The sequence below is a fragment of the Orcinus orca genome, chromosome 2 (assembly GCF_937001465.1).
Source record: "Orcinus orca chromosome 2, mOrcOrc1.1, whole genome shotgun sequence".
Taxonomy (NCBI): Eukaryota; Metazoa; Chordata; class Mammalia; order Artiodactyla; family Delphinidae; genus Orcinus; species Orcinus orca.
Window position 1 is genome coordinate 122,638,955 of NC_064560.1, and position 22,361 is coordinate 122,661,315.

Genomic DNA, 22,361 nt, shown 5'->3' on the forward strand with positions numbered 1-22,361 from the left:
TAATCACCGTAACTCACCCTAATGTTACACAATTAGCACCCTCAGTTGTGGTGAAAATGAAACACCACTCACATAGCGTCTGTGACCTTTCACCCCTCATGGAATGGGTCAGCATTGCATTCACTGAGAGACAAAATACAGAAACTCACACGGTGCTGCCTGCACTCTCTCAGGCTGGGGAATCAATGGAAATTTCACTTTTCAACTGTATGTGTTGATCCCTCAGCAGCCATACTATGAAAGTTCAATTCTTCCACTTAGTTTATTCTCATCCTGTGATTTCAAAAGAATTTCGTAAAGTATTGCTGTAGTGCCTTAATGCAGAGGCAAAGTATCATTTTTAACAGGCAAAAGTTCATCAATTTCATTCACACCATAGTCTGTAAATTAACTGAATGTTGGACATATTAAGAGGTTTGGAGAATTTGATGTTTCTTGGTCTTACACTGAAGGGAGTACAGACGTACTTTCATTCAACTCTCAGTTGCTGAATGACAACAACTGGCAAGAATGTACAAGTAACTAACCGTCATCTTTTTCTAAAAGGAATACATTTCCTTCCATGCTAGAGTCCTAAGTTTTGTGGAACATTGATAGTAAATACTACAGAAATCTGTTATTAATTTACAGACCTTTTAGATCATAGCAGCAATTAGAACTAGAAAATTATTTCCTGACAACTAATATGGCAGGGTGAAAGTGGTAAATTTTTAAATATATGAAAGATTAGGCATTTATAGAATGTTTCTATTTATCACACCTATACTTTTAACCAGATTGACAATATGTGGCATGATGAGTTTAATTTTCTATAGCACAGTACAGACTCTGCATTTTTTCTAATTACCATTTCCTACATGTCAGCTCAAATAGGAATAGACTCACTTGGTTCAGCTCAATTTCCACAGCCTGACAGGCATTGATATCAAAATTAATTCCAAAATGAAACTCATAAAAGAAAATCCTATTTGACAAAAGAACTACTGGGCTTGGATCACAGTTGCACTTGCATTGTGAAGTCCCATTTTTATTTTTATTGTATATAAAATAATGCCAAAGGAGAGACTGAACACCCAGAGAGAGTTCATTTGGGGCATCCTGATAGTATCTGCCATACGCAAGTAAAGCAGAAGCCATTTTTATGACATCTTGAGAACCTGAAGATTGAATTACAGTTTTAGTAATCATCAATTCCCCTTCTCCAGTGTCACTTTTTGGTAATATATTGCATAGAAAAGATTTATGGTTCCAGTTTTATAAGCTTGCAATAAAAATATAACAACTGTTGTATTAAATTATTTAAGTTGTAAACCATTGTGAAAAAGGAGAAAAAGTTTTATTGACATAGAGGCTGAAAAACTGATTATAATGGAGAGAAAAATGTATTGTGCTGATTATTCCCAAGATTTTCCCTAGTTTAGCATATTGTACATCTTCAAGATATCTTTCAAATCAAGGTCTGGGTATATAGGGTTTTTTTTCATTTGTTGCTTATTTAGAACTGGCCATGGTGAAAGACAAACAACACCTATATAGTTCCAGGTACCAATTTATTTTAGCAGAGTTGTGAGTGCAAATAAAGTAAGGAAAAAAAAGATAATATAGAGAGACTTAAGGTTAAGTAAAAGATGCTAACTGAAAGAAATCTAAATATGAAATGACTACATTTCTCCAGAGCAATATAGACTCAAGGGATTGTCATGTCTTTCCAGAATTTTTTTTTAATTTTATATTGATTTTACAGTCACTCAGTACTACTACTTTCTAGCATACTATACTATTCTGCTGCTGTGTACAAAAGGTACTAGGCTAAGGTGTTTTCTCTTCTCCAATGTTCCTCCATTCCTCTAATAGGTCTTCCCTTCTAGTGCCAGACTTCTTCCAGAGCTTTCTGTCCATAAGGTGCCTCCTTTCCCTTGAATTTCGAGGCCCCACCTAGGAATCTTGGAGCATTCTCTGGCTTGGTCAGAATGTTGGCATTCCATACTTTTGCACTCCCACACTCCATTCTCTCTCTGCCTCCACGATTGCTGGATATTGAAACAGCTCAAATCAGCCACCCACACCCATACCTACCCTCCCTCTCACACACACAGACACAAACAGATACCTCTTGGCCACCTGGAAGATAAAAGGGATCCCCTTGACTAAATAATCATATTTATTTCTCTAAAGGAAATTAGAATAAGGAAGTCTCGTACTTCCACCTGGTAAATCAAATCATACAGAGGATGCACAATAACGATGGGTTAATAGATCCTTTAGTCTTGTCCACAACAATAATTCTGGCCCTCTTACCTGCTACTACAGATGTTTTCTCTCTCATCTAGACTCAACAATAACAAACTGGCCATAGTCTCACTTTGATGGTGATGGTAATCATAGGGTAATTTCTATGTGCCAGACCCTATACATTAACTTATTTAATCTGCACAACATCCCTATGAAATATTATTCTGATTCTACAGACATTTAAGACATTTAAGTCTTGCTCAAAATCACAAAGCTAAAAAGTGTCAGAATTGCAATTCAACTTAAGCACATGGCATACACATGCTTACCAACTATACTATATTAATGTGGAATGATTCAATGTCTAAGGCATCATCACCAAAAGGAAAGAGTAGGGTTAAAAAGAAGTGTGGGGCTTCCCTGGTGGCACAGTGGTTAAGAATCCGCCTGCCAATGCAGGGGACACGGGTTCGAGCCCTGGTCCGGGAAGTTCCCACATGCCACAGAGCGACCAAGCCCATGCGCCACAACTGCTGAAGCCCACACACCTACAGCCCATGCTCGGCAACAAGACCGCAATGAGAAGCCCACACACCGCAACAAACAGGAGCCCCCACTCACCACAACTAAAGAAAGCCCACGCGCAGCAACGAAGACCCAACGCAGCCAATAAATAAATTAATTAAAAAAAAAAAGTGTGGAAGACCCAGTGTTTCTCTCTGGTCTCTCCTATTCACTCCCTTGTCATACATTTGTTGCGTACAGGTAATGTGCCAGTCTATCCTTGATCTGAGGATATAAAGATGAATAACATACAGTTACTGTCCTCATTATCCATTGAGAAGGAAAACCAGGTAAACAGTTGTAGTTCAGTTTGATGTTGTAATTGAAATGTATATAAGGTATTATGGGAGGACTGGGAAGAAAATAAAGCCCAAGGAATGCAATGCTTTTACTGAACTTATTGACAGCCTATCTCCAGGAGAACAGTAGATTCTCTAAGGGAGAATCTAGAATAGTTCCATCCTCAATTGAGAAGTTTTATGAAAGTAACTGTCTGCTTCCCCTTCCCTACACTAGGAAGGAAAAACACTTAACTAGGTCAACTCCATTCATTTCCTTGAAATCAGAGGATCTTCCTTCTTCCTTCCACACCTACAGCTCTATGAGCCAGGAGGACTCAGATCAATTTGGAGCAATTTTTATCAGCAATCTGGAATTGGCTACCTCCCTGACATCTAGAATCCCTGAAGGTACATTGCTTGGTTTAATTAGAACCTCCTACATCTTCACTTCCAATTCCACAGCAATGAGACTTGAAGTTAAGTAGCCATAGACACATGGATAACTGGTAATTCCCTTGACCCCCTCCAACACATGATCTCTATTATTGAGACATTCTACCAAGCTGGCTTCATTGTATATACATGACCCAGGAGTAGAGAACCATGCTGTTTCCTCCACAACATCCAAAGGTTACCACAAGCTCCCTCTGAGAATACTTCAGAAAGCACCAGATACTTCCTATTCTTTATATTATTAAAAACCATGAACTTGAATTCACAGTACAGCAGTCAGTATAGGTACCAGTCACTATGTTTAGCTTCCTCGATGTATAGTGTCATAGGAAAGCCAGAAATTGAAAATACCTTAGTAAGGAAAAGCAACGAAACTTCATAAATAATCCAGGATAGCTAAAATCTCTTTTCTTTTGTCCTGAGTAACCAGGGTTCTTTATTTCTCTTCTAAATAAGAATGGCTAATATCTTTGTAATAAAACTCTATCAATTTTTCAACCAAGCCAGGAAAGAAACAGGGTGTTTGGCCCCTGGCAACAAAATCTATGGTACTACCGCTAGAAAGATCTAGAAAACAAGGTTACCTAACTCACCTTGAATAAAGAAGGCTATTAGGAGCTTCGGCCACATTGAGGGTCTGAAGGAAAGAGCACCTTCAGATCTTTGGCCTAGTGTGCTGAGCTCAAGTAGCCAAAGGTCAGGGCCTATGCACTACCCAGCAGATCACTATGGATGCCCAGGTTGAGATTAAAAGCCTCCTAACGACTGAGTGAGTGAAGGATAATCATCTAAACCAAGAACTGCTAGGAACAATATTTCTTCAGAGAAGCCATCTGTCTGGAGGACCTGGATCTGGAGTTTTTACTTAATGAGAAAAGATAAGAACATTATAACCTGCACTTTATTTATTTTAATAAATTTACTTACTTGTTTTTTGTATTTTGGGCTGTGTTGGGTCTTCGTTGCAGTGTGCGGGCTTCTCATTGCGGTGACTTCTCTTGTTGCGGAGCACGGGCTCTAGGTCCGTGGGCTTCACTAGTTGTGGCATACAGGCTCATTAGTTGTGGCTCGCAGGCTCTAGAGCGCAGGCTCAGTAGTTGTGGCGCACGGGCTTAGTTGCTCCATGGCATGTGGGATCTTCCCAGACCAGGGCTCGAACCCGTGTCCCCTGCATTGGCAGACAGATTCTTAACCACTGCGCCACCAGGGAAGCCCCTAACCTGCATTTTAGAAAAGACCTGAAAAGCAAACAAAGGAAGGAAATTCACACATACAATCTTTAGAAAAGAAACATTTCTCCAAAGGAAAGAATATATAATAGTTTGAGGCAACCAATCAGGGATCAGCTGGTTTCATTTGCAGGAAAATGTCATACAGAGATAAATATTCAATAACTGGATACAGCAGGCCTTGAAGATAGCAACCATTGTTGTTTACCATAGGAGACTATAAATATTAACATATCTATGAATAATAACTAGCACTGCTGATAATGCAATAATTTTTCACCTTACATATACCCTCAGACAAGCATGATAGTGTCTTTGAATGTAAGAGACAATGAGTCTATGTGAAGGACTTAGTTCAAAGTACTGGCTTGTTTTACACCAACTGTCAAACAGGCCTCTCAAAACTCCTCTAAGTATTAGAAACAGTGACCTGGGGGTGAAAGGCTTGTAGCCCAGGAACTGATCCCTTGAGCCACCCAGATATCAATCCCTGACGATTTTGATTAATCCATGCTGACTAACCAGATTTGAATCAATAGAAATTATCTGTAACAAGAAACTAATTGTGTATTTAGTAAGTTCAGTGAAATTTTTGGTGGCTTTAAGTTTATATGGAAAAGACCCTACTGACTTTTGAAATCAAAATTCATACCACCTTAAGGCAATATTGCCTTGGGTTATAATAACTTACGGTGTTCTACTTTCTCTCTTGAGTAATGTATGGTCTGAAGGCATCGAATCTGTTTACTCATAAACTATGAAAATTCTTTCATTGTTGTTTATGGAGACTTTAGATCTATTCACATAATGTAAAAAAGCTCATAACATGTACCTCTGTACCACTTTCATACACCATCCCTGTTTAAATGAAGCAGCAAATCACAGCCAATTTCAAACAACGTTACAATCTCCGCTCAAATTATGCAGTGGCTTAGAATAGTAAAAAGATGTCCCTAAAGTTGCATCATTTTTAGGGGACAGGAGACCTCAGGTGTTGGAGAGCTGCTGAGAGGCAAAGTGGATGAACCAATGAACCAGTGCTGAATTTATATTGTACTTTTCACACAGGAAGATTATCTAGGCCTCCAGTACACCTACACGTGAATGCACGTGTGACATCTAACTCTTTTCACTTCATTTCCTTATGGACCATTTTTCTGGAAAAGAAGATGGAAAATTTCAGCCAGCCACAAATGGACTGAGACCCACCAATCTCATTTCATATTGAGCAGGTGTCCCAGACAGGGTTTGAAACCAAGCTACAAAGGTGAAAAAAAAAAAAAAAAGAAAATACTATTAGAGCTAAACAGATGGCCCTTCGTAGGAGCTATGGTACCAACTTAAACTGGGTTTGTCTTAGTATCTAGAGTAAAGCCTTGCCTCATAGTTCTTTGCAATTCAATATTAGCACAAACTGCTAACATATCTAATAGAAGGACCTTACTAATCATTTCTCTCTCGAGGAGGAAAAAAGTCTAAAGGCCAGAGCTTGAGGTCACAGGTCTATGAGGGAAGGCAGCAAGGTCTGTACTTTATCAAATGCGGGAACCACAAGAAGCCTTCACCTCTTAACCAGGGTGCTCTTTTTGTGGCCAAAAACAGAACTGTTCAAACCATTCTTTGCCTTAAGTGGATAAAAACCCCTTTGAATATTCACCAGAACCCTCTAGCAAGCCTGCATTCCTTATATTAAGGATTTTAAGCAGACTATTGGTATTTGTTCTGAATAGTTGCACCACTGTACCAAGCACATGTAGGGCAATAGGTGAAAGGGTAAAGAGCCCTTGTTTAATAGAATTTACATGCTGTGTGAGTCTCAACTGTTTAGCTGCCTGATAGAATTTTTATAAAGCCTAAAATAAATATCCATAAACTTAGCAGATATGCAGGAGAACTAAAAAACTGCTTGTTTTATTTCTTCAAAGGTCACACTCTTCCCATGACATAACAGTAAATAGCATGATAAAATGCCTTCAATATATCATAAATTATGGAAAATAACCATTGACTTTTCTAGATAGTTTGGGATATAAATACTTGGGACATTAATGTTATAGATGCTTTTCAAATATGAGCAAGAAGTATTGCCAAACTCATACTGTTCAAATAAATCATGAATGTGATAAAAATTAGAATGATATTGGCCACACTTAGAAAAAATGGTTCTAGAATAGTCCAATTTACTCATAAAATACATTGGGTTGAAATTTCACAGATTTGAAAACCATTGACAGTGGACCCAGGACCACTATTGATATATCTGAAAATCTATTTGATTTTGTCCTCTGATGTCTCCAGATTATAAATTCCCTGGTTCAGTGGTACCACTTAAAAATTCAAGTAATGCCTCAGCCCACTAATGTGTTTACCAACTATCCTAACTAATATCATTTAAAAGAAATAACAAAGTAAAAGCATCCTTAAGAAGATACAACAGTAGTATCCTAGGCTCTCTTCAAAAATATTTATCTATTCTCTAATCCATATCTCCAGCCCTGACTTGTCACAAAGCCCCATTCCTGTGTATCATCTACATATAGCATATTTCCGGTTAAATTTTCCTCAGTATCTCAAACATTATAAACCAGGGGAAAGCAATCTATGACCTATGGCCAACTTTGGCCGGCAGCCTGTTTTTGTAAATAAAGTTTTCTTGAAACTCAGCTACCCAAATTCATTTACATATTGTCTATGGCTTCTTTTGCCCTACAATGACACAGCTGAGTAACAGAGATCATACAGCCCACAAAGTCCTTTACAGAAAAAATTTGTCAACCTGTTATAAACACAAAGGAAAACTTAGGATCTTTTCCCCAAGACATGTGCCTCTCTTCAGTTCCTACTACTAAAACTCTAAATTGGGGGCTTATCATGACACATTCATTTTTTTTTTAATTTATTTATTTTATTTTTTTGGCTGCTTTGGGACTTTTTTTGGTTGCATTGCTGCAGACGGGCTTTCTCTAGTTGCGGAGAGCAAGGGCTACTCTTCATTGCGGTGCGCAGGCTTCTCATTGCAGTGGCTTCTCTTGTTGCAGAGCACAGGCTCTAGGCGCGTGGGCTTCAGTAGTTGTGGCATGTGGGCTCAGTAGTTGTGGCTCGCGGGCTCTAGAACGTAGGCTCAGTAGTTGTGGCGCACAGGCTTAGTTGCTCTGCAACATGTGGGATCTTCCTGGACCAGGGCTTGAACCCGTGTCCCCTGCATTGGCAGGCGGATTCTTAACCACTGCACCACCAGGGAAGCCCATGACACATTCATTTTATGGCACAGCCTCCATTCTAGTTATATATTGCCACATAACAGAATACTCCAAAACTTAGTGACTTAAAACAACAACCATCACTGTTTTATATTTCTTGATTCTGTGAATCAGATATTTGGGCAAGATTCTGCTGAGCAATTGTTCTGCTCCATGTGGCATTAACAAGAGTTACTCATTGGAATTTATCTGGTAGCTGGCTTGTCTGGAGGGCTCAAGGCAGCTTCATTCACATGTCTGGTGCCTTCAATGAGGACAGCTGGACAACTGGATTCAGCTAGGCGCTTTTGCCTGCCCTACAGTCTCCAGTTTTTGCTTATCTGACACCATCATTCCTTGTGACTTTCAGTGTGTACATCTTCCCAATTTTTGAGTTTGTTGAGGATGCCTGTGCTTGTTTCCTGTTCCCCAGAGTTCCCAGCACAGTGTCACTCAATAAGTGTTGTCCTACTTAATAGGCTTTAACTTATGACCTATTTGCTTCAATATAATATCTTCCAGGTCTGACTAATTCCTGTTATCAGGGCATCAGGGCGAGGATGATCTGCACTCCTACATCATCCTAAGTGAATTTAGGAGCGCTTTTCTGTTTAGTGCTACTGTTACCTTTTGCCAGCCTGGACGAACATGTTATAACAGACAGAGAGAGACAAAGTCATTTGAGGTGGGGGTGGGGGAAGGAGGATGCAGGGTATAATTCAGTGTCATCTATGCAGTAGATACCAAATAAATATTAAATGAAGACGATAAGCCCACATCAGGACAGATAGATTTGCGTGGAGAAGCCAATGAATGAAAATTTTAAACATGTCACAGTCCTTTGGACACTTTTATAAAGTATAATTAATTCTGGTATTGAAGAACAAATATAATTTATAACTCTTTAAATGAAATCATAATAAAGGGGAGAGAAAGTACTATAGAAAAGAAGTAGGTATAATTAGCTAATTTAAGATTCAATCTTTTAAGTATGTTCCACATTTTTACGCTCTGGATCCATATTTTGTTTACTGTTTCCCCAGAACCTTAACAGTGCTGGAAACATGAATGTTATTCAAGAAATATCTTGTTTGAAGCTATACTTGCCATGCTAGTATTCTATATGCTGTAAAACCAAATTAAATAGATGGTGTTCCTGCCATCTAGTTGGAAAACTATCTGAAGAAAGGGACTATTTTAGGCAAAATTGTTCCATTTGGGGGTTATATTTTGCAAAGTAACTACAAATAAGAAAGTTTGCTGTTATATTTACTGCTTTAGAACCAAAAAAAAAAAAAAAGCGTATCTATTTTGGACCAGAATATGGCTCAGTTTGAGTTTTTAAGGTCTGGTATACCTGACTTGGTTTCTGGTGTTCTAAGATAACATCAGAAGGAGCCTTGCCTTCTCTTACAGAAAAGCCTAATGGCTAGCTAATTTTGAAAACGAATTTCTTCCCTGCTGCTCTCCTTAACCACAGAGACAGTCATTTGAATGCTTTACAAAAAAGGCCTCAAGCCTCCTCGTGTTTCACCTTTTCATTGCTCTGCCGATCATTTAGAGGGCAGACTTGTTCCAGACAGCTTTAATTAAACGGTACCAAGGATGCAGATAGATGTCAATGGAAATGATCCATAACATGAGGCTAAGCATGTATTTAACAGTGTTCCATCCAGTTCAATCACCTTCTAGCATTTCAGTGGCTGTATATTCATGTAGCAAAGAATGAATGTGTATGTGTGTTTTTTTTAATCCATCCCATTAGTGGCCATATGCTTGCGCTTCACTGGATACAAGAACTGTCTGCAATCTGCCAGGGATTTAGGGACATCAATAATTTGTGAATAGTCATGTTGGTACTGGTCGAAGGGTTAAGTGCTCTGCACACCAGGGGCAACTCTTAGGGGATTTGAACTCTTAGTTGACTGTTAGGAACCTTATCCCCTGTGAGGTTTCCTACTACATGCTGCTTGTCAGATGCATCCAGCTGTAGCTGGGAAGCATTATTAGCTCTGGGATTTAAAGATCTGTGTTAAGTACTGATAGAATGGTGTCTTTGAGTTAAAAAGCTGGGAGAGTACATTGTGGCAAACTCAAGGAGGTTTTCATACTCCATGTTTAGGATATATTCTTTCCTTTTGCCTATTCTTTCATACACTCCTCGTGGCTAGATAACACAGCATCCTTTTGAGAAAGAGTTTATGTTTAACACTTGTTCCTACAACTTTCTGGTAGATTCTACTGTATCAGCCAAAGTAGAAAGATAAATGTCTCTTTAAAATAAGAGAAATTTTGCCATGAAAAGCTTTTCTTCCCATTTCCCTACCAGAGGGTGAAGAATAGGTAACATGAGTGAATTCTGAAGTTTGGTCTTCAAAAATTTTTGAAGTACTGGTCTTGCATGAAGATTTCTCAAATAGAGTTATTTTAATACTGAAAGCAACAGAGGTTTTATAAAACCTTTTGCCTTATGTGCTAGCCTGTAACTTCATGTATACCTAAGCCTCGTCTGTCTTACTCACTGTTGTAGCCCCAGCACTTGGCCCAGGGCCTGGCAGATAGTAAAGTTAATAAATGCTTGCTGGGTGAAAGGAGGGAGGGAGGGAGGGAGGGATGGGAGAAAGGGAGGGAGGGCAGGAAACACTTGGGAAAATACTCTTGTATGTCTGACCTGCATGCAAGTAGTTGCTCTCTAGTATTTTCTAGAAGCTGTTTTGGATGTGGCAGTGGATGTTTAGCCATAAAACATGTTTCAGTAGTTTTAATGAATGTGGGTTTCAGAGTAAACTTACACTATTATGACCTCTTAGTAATACCAGCACTTAGTTTTCTTGTTGGGTAAATTATAGGAATAATTATGTTGTGATGACAGGTCTCCAGATTATTTTTTCTACCACATACCTAGATGTGATTTTATTTTAATATGACTGAATACTACCAGAGTAAGGCATATTGCAGTTTCTTAAAGGAGGGTAATGATGGTTAAGCACAGGGATCTTTAGTCTTTCTCTCCTTAAATATCTAACTGATCTTAAAGACAGAGATAATTTGTCTAGCTGACAGCTGATATTCTATGTGTGTTTGTTTCCAGTAATTCCAGCCTTCTTACCCTGGAGTAGTTTTATCCATCCCTTAATTGTCCCTAGCTGATGTACAGAAGGTTTTTTAAAACTTCTTAACTGCACAATGAGGCCTCAGTGGACACCTAGATTGTGTCTGCTTGGGAAGATGCCAAGCACTAATGAGTATTTTGTTTAATGTAATGGAAACTGAAAGTGCATGGGTCTTCCTTGACTGATCAATGCCCACTTCTGTTGTTTGAATGTATCTATACATTCTGAATTCTAGAAGAAAGGTCACAAGGGGACAGACCACTTAGTGTCTGCCTAAGAAGGACTTGAAGATTCAGAACTTGTGTTTATATGGAGCTCAGTATAGGTAGAAAGTACTTGAATTAATACTTCAGCCCCTCCTCCTCTGTTCAGATATGCCATCCTTTCTTTCAAACCCAAATTCCATAGTCTTAAACATTTTCATGTTAATTTTAAAACGTTCATGTTAACTTATTCCCTAATTATTATTTTTTAAAATTATGTTGTTAAATTCTAGCCCAAGCAATATATATTTCTAAGTAATTATCTATTTCATCATTATTTTATTATTATAACATAATTGGTATATATTTACTTTATTGTTTGCTTTTTTCAAGTTTAAGTCACAATGTGTTCAATACAAATTTTAAAATAAATAATTAAAACACTATTTCTTAGTTATATAAAAAGTCAGATATGCTGGAAAACCAACCTTAAGCAACTCAGTAAGCAACATGATCAAGTATGTTTGAGTAAAAACTAATGATTTCCATGTGCTACTAATGCTCTACACACAACTAAGTGGAAAGTGTAGAGGGCGTTTCTGAGATTTCATTGAACTATATCTTGTTGAACAGATACACAGCTCCCTCTGGTTGTATTTATAATTTATAGCCTGCTTGAATGTGCCAGATAATTTTCAAAAGTAAAGATTTCAAGCTACTTAAAAACTCAAAAGAGATTTACCTCTCATCTAAAGCTTCCTGGGTTTAAAGATTTCATAAAAAGTCTGTGGTAAGAAAAGATGGGTTTTGAATCTGGAGAATGGAAATATTAATACTTCCTCAACTTTGAGTATAATGACTCACTTTCTCTTTGTTTATTTCCAAACTATCATCCTGCTTCAATCATACTATCACATGCCTTTGGAGACTCTGGAACTATGCCTCCCCAAGCCCCCCTTGAAATAGAGTTTATAATAGAAACCTTGCCTGACCCTTAATAATTGTTACTTTATGGAAATACTGCAATACCTAAACTAAGTTGCTTATTACACCAAACATGAAGTCCTTTGACCCTTAAGGTTCAATATTGATCAGCCCTACTTCTGTCAATACTCACCTCTAGTGTCAACAATTTTCAATGTGGAATAAATTCAGGAATGGATAGTCTTCTTAACCCACAGAAATTCAAAATATTTCATTGCTATGCATTACAATTTTTATCCAGTTAAATAATTTTCTTATTTCTTCCATACTCTGCATGATTGGAGATTGGGCATCATTGTGAATATATCATTAAATGTGATTACAATAAGAAGTTAGCTATAAATGATTCTTACATTGGGTACAGGATTCATGTAAAAAATTTCACTGATAAAATGTTTCTCTAAAGAAGACTTAAAGCAAATGTATTGCAAATTCAACAAAAGTGGCTGAGCTATTTTTCAATCCTGAGATCACGATGGGGGAAATGCTTTTAAAAAGAATATTCAAGTGCTTGCTTTGCACTTGGATAATGCAATAGCAGATTCATTTTTTTTAAGCTGCCGTATTTTTCAGATTGTCAAATGCACATCAAAGAGCTATTCTCTTGGCAAATTTTATGAATTTCAGTTCCATTTTCTTGACAATTTAAAATTCAATTATTCCAATTATAACTAAAGGTCATTAGTCTAATGTGGCAACTTCGTGACAGTTTTAGTTACAAGAGAATTTCTCAGTTTAGAGAGGAAATTCTGCCATATGAGAAATTTTTATTTACCAAGAAGTTGGATGATATTAGAAAAGATTTTTGTTTTCTTCTTTTGCTTTTATTATTTATTAATAAAAATGTATACTTAGGGGATTGGAACCAAGATGGCGGAGTAGAAGGACGTGCTCTCACTCGCTCTTGTGAGAACACCAGAATCACAACTAGCTGCTGGACAATCATCGACAGGAAGACACTAGAACTCACCAAAAAAGATACCCCACATCCAAAGACAAAGGAGAAGCCAAAATGAGACAGTAGGAAGGGCGCAATCACAGCAAAATCAAAGCCCATAATTGCTGCATGAGTGACTCACAGACTGGAGAACACTTATACCACAGAAGTCCACCCACTGGAGTGAAGGTTCTGAGCCCCACATCAGGCTTCCCAACCTAGGGGTCTGGCAACAGAAGGAAGAATTCCTAGACAATCAGACTTTGAAGGCAAGTGGGATTTGATTACAGGACTTCGACAGGACTGGGGGAAACAGAGACTCCACTCTTGGAGGGCACACACAAAGTAGTGTGTGCATCGGGACCCAGGGGAAGGAGCAGTGAACCCAGGGGAGACTGAAACAGACCTACCTGCTAGTGTCGGGAGGGTCTCCTGCAGAGGCGGGGGGTGGCTATGGCTCACCGTGGGGACAAGGACACTGACAGCAGAAGTTCTGGAAAGTAATCCTTGGCGTGAGCCCTCCCAGAGTCTGCCATTAGCCCCACCAAAGAGCCCAGGTAGGCTCCAGCGTTGGGTTTCCTCAGGCCAAACAACCAACAGGGAGGGAACCCAGCCCCACCCATCAACAGTCAAGCGGATTAAAGTTTTACTGAGCTCTGCCCACCACCAGTCCCTCCCATCAGGAAACTTGCACAAGCCTCTTAGATAGCCTCATCCACCAGAAGGTAGACAGCAGAAGCAAGAAGAGCTACAGTCCTGCAGCCTGTGGAATGAAAACCACATTCACAGAAAGACAGACAAGATGAAAAGGCAGATGGCTATGTACCAGATAAAGGAACAAGATACAACCCCAGAAGATCAACTAAATGAAGTGGAGATAGGCAACCTTACAGAAAAAGAATTCAGAATAATGATAGTGAAGATGATCCAGGACCTTGGAAACAGAATGGAGGCAAAGATCGAGAAGATGCAAGAAATGTTGAACAAAGACCTAGAAGAATTAAAGAACAAACAAACAGAGATGAACAATACAATAACTGAAATGAAAACTACACTAAAAGGAATCAATAGCAAAATAACTGAGGCAGAAGAACAGAAAAGTGACCTGGAAGACAGAAAGGTGGAATTCACTGCTGCAGAATAGAATAAAGAAAAAAGAATGAAAAGAAATGAAGACAGCCTAAGAGACCTCTGGGACAACATTAAATGCAACAACATTCGAATTATAGGGGTCCCAGAAGGAGAAGAGAGAGAGAAAGGACCAGAGAAAATATTTGAAGAGATTATAGTCGAAAATGTCCCTAACATGGGAAAGGAAATAGCCACCCAAGTCCAGGAAGAGCAGTGAGTCCCATACAGGATAAACCCAAGGAGAAACACGCCAAGACACATAGTAATCAAATTGGCAAAAATTAAAAACAAAGAAAAGTTATTGAAAGCAGCAAGGGAAAAACAACAAATAACATACAAGGGAACTCTCATAAAGTTAACAGCTGATTTCTCAGCAGAAACTCTACAAGCCAGAAGGGGGTGGCATGATATACTTAAAGTGATGAAAGGGAAGAACCTACAACCAAGATTACTCTACCTGGCAAGGATCTCTTTCAGATTCCATGGAGAAATCAAAAGCTTTACAGACAAGCAAAAGCTAAGAGAATTCAGCACTACCAAACCAGTTCTACAACAAATGCTAAAGGAACTTCTCTAAGTGGGAAGCGTAAGAGAAGAAAAGGACCTACAAAAACAAACCCAAAACAATTAAGAAAATGGTCATAGGAACATACATATCGATAATTACCTTAAATGTCAATGGACTAAATGCTCCAACCAAAAGACAAAGGCTTGCTGAATGGATACAAAATAAGACCCATATATATGCTGTCTACAAGAGACCCACTTCAGACCTAGGGACATATACAGACTGAAAGTGAGGGGATGGAAAAACATATTCCATGCAAATGGAAGTCAAAAGAAAGCTGGAGTAGCAATACTCGTATCAGATAAAATAGACTTTAAAATAAAGAATGTTACAAGAGACAAGGAAGGACACTACATAATGATCAAGGGATCAATCCAAGAAGAAAATATAACAATTATAAATATATATGCACCCAACATAGGAGCACCTCAATACATAAGGCAACTGCTAACAGCTGTAAAAGAGGAAATCGACAGTAACACAATAATAGTGGGAGACTTTAACACCTAACTTACACCAATGGACAGATCATCCAAAATGAAGATAAATAAGGAAACAGAAGCTTTAAATGACACAATAGACCAGATAGACTTAATTGATATTTATAGCACATTCCACCCAAACACAGCAGATTACACTTTCTTCTCAAGTGCACATGGAACATTTTCCAGAATAGATCACATCATGGGTCACAAATCAAGCCTCAGTAAATTTAAGAAAATTGAAATCAGGGCTTCCCTGGTGGCGCAGTGGTTGAGAGGCCACCTGCTGATTCAGGGGACGTGGGTTCGTGCCCCGGTCCGGGAAGATCCCACACGCCGTGGAGTGGCTAGGCCCGTGAGCCATGGCCGCTGAGCCTGCGCGTCCGGAGCCTGTGCTCCGCAACGGGAAAGGCCACAGCAGTGAGAGGCCCGTGTAACGCAAAAAAAAAAAAAAAATTGAAATCATATCAAGCATCTTTTCTGACCACAATGCTATGAGATTAGAAATGAATTACAGGGGAAAAAATGTAAAAAACACAAACACGTGGAGGCTAAACACTACGTTACTAAACAACCAAGAGATCACTGAAGAAGTCAAAGAGGAAATCAAAAAATACCTAGAAACAAATGACAATGAAGACACGACAATCCAAAACCTATGGGATGCAGCAAAAGCAGTTCTAAGAGGAAAGTTTATAGCTATACAAGCCTACCTCAAGAAACAAGAAAAATCTCAAATAAACAATATAACCTTACACCTAAAGGAACTAGAGAAAGAAGAACAAACAAAACCCAAAGTTAGCAGAAGGAAAAAAAATCATAAAGATCAGAGCAGAAATAAATGAAATAGAAACAAAGAAAACAACAGAAAAGATCAATAAAACTAAAAGCTGGTTCTTTGAGAAGATAAACAAAATTGATAAATCATTAGCCAGATTCATCAAGAAAAAGAGGGAGAGAACTCAAGTCAATAAAATTAGAAATGAAAGAGGAGAAGTTACAACAGACACCGCAGAAATACATATCATCCTAAGAGACTACTACAGGCAACTCAATGCCAATAAAATGGACAACTGGAAGAAATTCTTAGAAAAGCACAACCTTCCAAGACTGAACCAGGAAGAAATAGAAAATATGAACAGACCAATCACAAGTAATGAAATTGACACTGTGATTAAAAATCTTCCAACAAACAAAAGTCCAGGACCAGATGGCTTCACAGGTGAATTCTATCAAACATTTAAAGAAGAGCTAACACCCATACTTCTCAAACTCTTCCAAAAAATTGCAGAGGAGGGAACACTCCCAACCTCATTCTATGAGGCCACCATCACCCTGATACCAAAAGCAGACAAAGATACTACTAAAAAAGAAAATTACAGACCAATATCACTGATGAATATAAATGCAAAAATCCTCAACAAAATACTAGCAAACAGAATCCAACAACACATTAAAAGGATCATACACCATGATCAAGTGGGATTTATCCGGATGCAAGGATTCCTCAATATACGCAAATCAATCAATGTGATACACCTTATCAACAAATTAAAGAATAAAAACCATATGATCATCTCAATAGATGCAGAAAAAGCTTTTGACAAAATTCAACACCCTTTTATGATACAAACTCTCCAGAAAGTGGGCATAGAGGGAACCTACCTCAACATAATAAAGGCCATATACCACAAACCCACAGCAAACATCATTCTCAATGGTGAAAAACTGAAAGCATTTCCTCTAAGATCAGCAACAAGGCAAGGATGTCCACTCTCACCGCTACCATTCAACATAGTTTTGGAAGTCCTAGCCACGGCAATCAGAGATGAAAAAGAAATAAAAGGAATACAAATTGGAAAAGAAGAAGTAAAACTGTCACTATCTGCAGATGACATGATACTACACAGAGAGAATCCTAAAGATGTCACTAGAAAACTGCTAGAGCTAATCAATGAATTTGGTAAGGTTGCAGGATACAAAATTAAGGCACAGAAATCTCTTGCATTCTTACACACTAATGATGAAAAATCTGAAAGAGAAATTAAGGAAACACTCCCATTTACCATTGCAACAAAAAGAATAAAATACCTAGGGATAAACCTACCTAGGGAACCAAAAGACTTGTATGCAGAAAACTATAAGACACTGATGAAAGAAATTAAAGATGATACCAACAGATGGAGAGATATGCCATGTTATTGGATTGGAAAAATCAATATTGTGAAAATGACTATATTACCCAAAGCAATCTACAGATTCAATGCAATTCCTATCCAATTACCAATGGCATTTTTTAAGGAACTAGAACAAAAACTCTTAAAATTCATATGGAGACACAAAAGACCCTGAATAGCCAAAGCAATCTTGAGGGATAAAAATGGAGCTGGACGAATCAGACTCCCTGACTTCAGACTATACTACAAAGCTACAGTAATCACGACAATATGGTACTGGCACAAAAACAGAAACATAGATCAATGGAACAAGATAGAAAGCCCAGAGATAAACCCACACACCTATGGTCAACTAATCTATGACAAAGGATGCAAGGATATACAATGGAGAAAAGACCGTGTCTTCAGTAAGTGGTGCTGGGAAAACTGGACAGGTACCTGTAAAAGAATGAAATTAGAACACTCCCTAACACCATACACAAACATAAACTCAAAATGGATTAGAGACCTAAATTAGAGACCGGACACTACAAAACTCTTAGAGGAAAACATAGGAAGAACACTCTTTGATATAAATCACAGCAAGATCTTTTTTGGTCCACCTCCTAGAGTAATGGAAATAAAAACAAAAATAAGCAAATGGGACCTAATGAAACTTAAAAGCTTTTGTACAGCAAAGGAAACCATAAACAAGGTGAAAAGACAACCCTCAGAATGGGAGAAAATATTTGCAAACGAATCAATGGACAAAGGATTAATCTCCAAAATATATAAACAGCTCATGCAGCTCAATATTAAAAGAACAAACAACCCAATCCCAAAATGGGCAGAAGACCTAAATCGACATTTCTCCAAAGAAGACATACAGATGGCCAAGAAGCACATGAAAAGCTGCTCAGCATCACTAATTATTAGAGAAATGCAAATCAAAACTACAATAAGGTATCACCTCACACCAGTTAGAATGGGCTTCATCAGAAAATCTACAAACAACAAATGCTGGAGAAGGTGTGGAGAAAAGGGAACCCCCTTGCACTGTTGGTGGGAATGTAAATTGATACAGCCACTATGGAGAACACTATGATGGAGGTTCCTTAAAAAACCAAAAGTAGAATTACCATATGATCCAGCAATCCCACTACTGGGCATATACCCAGAGAAAACCACAATTCAAAAAGACACATGCATCCCAATGTTCATTGCAGCACTATTTACAATAGCCAGGTCATGGAAGCAACCTAAATGCCCATCAACAGATGAATGGATAAAGAAGATGTGGTACATATATACAATGACTATTACTCAGCCATAAAAAGGAATGAAATTGGGTCATTCGTTGAGATGTGGGTGGATCTAGAGACTGTCATACAGAGTAAAGTAAGTCAGAAAGAGAAAAACAAATATATATTAATGCATATATGTGGAACCTAGAAAAATGGTACAGAAGAACCGGTTTGCAGGGCAGAAATTGAGACACAGATGTAGAGAACAAACGTATGGACACCAAGGGGGGGAAGTGGTGGGGGTGGGGGTGGGGGTGTGATGAATTGGGCGATTGGGATTGACAATGTATACACTGATGTGTAAAAAATTGATGACAAATAAGAACCTGCTGTATAAAAAAAATGTATACTTAATATTTCTTCCAATCCCATATTTATAATGTATAATATCTCATGCTTCACTCCCATGATTAACATCATCAAATTAATAGAAAATGCTTTCTAATATTGCTGGTTTTATCATCGTTATATTTTGTCTTAAATGTTTCTTTTGGGTTATATTCCTTTTCTAATTTTAAATAACCTTAACCTGAACATAATTTTCAGATCTAGGAAAGGACATTTTCATTTCAATCATGTCACAGGTAGAATTTCTGTTAAGATGAAAAGGCAGAAAAGTTGGAGACCCGGTAAATATTTTAACATTGGTTCCACTTGGTATGATAATGGAGAACTCCTCAGGCAAGACACACCAAAGAACCAGACACAGTGGGTGCTGGGTGTCAGGCCAGTACAAGATACAAGAGTCTTTATCCCTGTCGTACCCCAAAGAAATTGACTTTGCAGTCGTAGATCAATGTATTCAACAACTATTGGCTGTGCACCTGGTCTGTGCAAGGTCAACAGTGAAAACGCATCATTTTTCTGTTTTTGCATTTTAGAGTTCCAGACACTGTTGGAGGCAGAGATGGACAAGATGGCATCTACTCTGGTTCTGGTACCTGTGACCCATTTACACAGAGGAGAACTTATCCATGTGGCATGCTGGCTTAGCACTTAGACCACCAAACAAGAACTCCACCACTCTGCTTAAGGAGCAAGCTCTTCACACTAACTGTTCTCAGCACCATTCTGAAATGTCTTTGTCTCACTGAGGCACAGCTGTCCTAAGGATTTTAATACTGCAATCCACAGGGCTTTTGTTAAGCAATAAGACCCCAAATGACCTTTTCTACCTAGGTATCAAGATTTCAAAACTATTCCCTATCAGCACAAACTCTCTGAACTTTTAGCTTCCTGCTAGAGCTGTGTAAAGTCTGTGTAAAGTGGTTCTTCTGAACCACTGGTTGAAACTTGTAAAGGGACTGATTTTTCTGGTATTATCGTTTACCAATTGCATCATCATTATCACTTCTTGTCCACTGACCAGAGAGTTTGTACTTGTAGGTGACAGTTGTATTTGCATTCTGTATGGCTTCCCTATCAACGCACTTTTGAGGCCCAGTATTTAGCAGAGAATGTTCTTTTCTATATAGCAGATTATTACTTGCATCCACTACTGTGCTAAGCATGCATTTTACCTGCATTATTTCATTTAATCCTCACAGTGATCCTCTATGGTGCAAAGAGATAAAAATGACTAGGACACGGTCACCACAAACTGAAGAACCAGGACTTGAACCAGGGTGGTCTGACATCAGAGCTCTCATTCTTAACCACTTCGTTTATACTGCTTCTGTAAGAATGGCCGTTCTATAATTAAAATTATATAATGGATTTTAAAAATCTGTTAGAAGAGTAAATTCTAAGAACATGAAAACTAACTCTTGGTCAAAATGAAAGTTTTTTATTAGTGTGCTGAAAATAGAGCTAGAGAGGCATGTACATTTACTTCTAATTTACAAGTTAGTACACAGGAGCAGAAAATGTAGTGATAAAAGACTATTTGTCTTTTTAGACATCTAGCACATTCTTCTACCACCTAATTGTGTGGGTACATATTCTGCAGTGTCCTTCAGTATCCCTACCACAGTCAAAAGGTTCTGTATATCTATTTGCATATATGTGATAAGGTTTATTTTGAATAAAGAGTGAGTGTGATTTCATTTTTCCCTGTGATATATAAACATGTATCAATAAAGATTCCTCCTGAAACTTCTCCAAGGAATGGCATGAATTTCCAATTAATCTCATAACTTGTCTTTAACTGTTTGGCCGTATTCCATAATTGATAGATGTTATTTTAATTCAGATACAAAGAGAAAGAGAGAGAGGATATGCCCAGGCCAGAGAATGGGGTATACATCAAGTTTTAGACACATTTTGCTCACCTAGTCATAGTCAATCAATGTTTTTTGAAACCCCAAAATACTTTGGCTGATCCCTGTGAGTGACTGTTATTGTCAGTTATTAGCAAATTGCAAAAATGACATGCCCTAAAAAAATCCATCAAATTGGTGACCAAACTTGCACAGGGTCTCGGACATCAAGGCTATCACTTTTCAGCCACAAGTGTGGCTGTCACCACACTTTTCAAGGGTGGGGGTCAATGGAAAACCACTTAAGCCTCTATAAAAGATGGCTTTTAAGGAGCTGTTTCGCTGATGGAACCTGGTGGACTGGGATAGAGAAGGCACTTGAAGTCTGAGTAAAGATGTGCAATGAAAGTGAAAAAAACATAAGGGCAGAAACTAAAGAAATATTGAGATAATAAAAACAATATATTTTCCTTCATTATTGCCTACATGATAGCATCCAAGTCCCTTCACACAGCATTCAAGGCCCTCTACAAGTTGATGCTAACCTAGTTTTCAGGTCTTAGTTCCCAGAACTCTCCCATGTGTTTTCTGTCCTGCTATCACACTGCGTGCTTTTTCCCAGTGACATGGCATACCTTCATGTATGAGTGCCCCTGACGCCTTTCCTCCTCTGTCCCCATGTCATCTGCTTCACAAAATACCACTCTCTTTTTATGAAAATTCTGAAAACTCTCCTCTCCCCAACCTCCACTCAGCACACCCAACAAGCAGAAGTAATTGCCTTCTCCCTGAGTGTCTCTAGTTCTTTTCATAACTTCTTTATCATGTTGACATGTGCTAGGAGTCAAAACACATCTCTTATTCACCTTGGTACACCTAACACATAGTCAGCATTCAATACACTTTTATTGATATGTGTTGCTTTTGTGTGTCCAGGCTGGTTTCCACTCCCTGGCTCCTCCATGATACCCCTTCTCCCTCCCTTTTATTTTTAGAATGTTCTCCATAATAATGATGATGATAATTGGCATGTGTATAACACTCAATCAATTACAAGCACTTTCAAATCTGTATTAGTCTTCTAGGGCTGCCATAACAAAATACCACAGACTGGGTGCCTTAAGCAGCAGAAATTTGTTTTCTTACAGTTCTGGAGGCTAGAAGTCCAAGATCAAGGTGTCAGTAGGTTGATTTCTTCTAAGGCCTCTGTCCATGGCTTGCAGATAGCCACCTTCTCACCTCCTCACATAATCACCCCTCAGTCTGTGTTGCTTGCATCATAATCAC

At 38.4% G+C, this 22,361-nt stretch overlaps 1 protein-coding gene across 2 annotated transcripts in view; it reads left to right on the forward strand.

The window, feature by feature from the left end:
• DPH6 (diphthamine biosynthesis 6) overlaps positions 1–20,974 on the forward strand; it is a 443,901-nt gene extending 422,927 nt beyond the window's left edge. For both annotated transcript variants that reach the window (XR_007475329.1, XR_007475328.1), the window contains one exon: positions 19,758–20,974. The gene's annotated coding sequence lies outside the window, so the exon portion shown is untranslated. The remainder of the gene's footprint in view (positions 1–19,757) is intronic.
• The last annotated feature ends 1,387 nt before the right edge of the window (positions 20,975–22,361 follow it).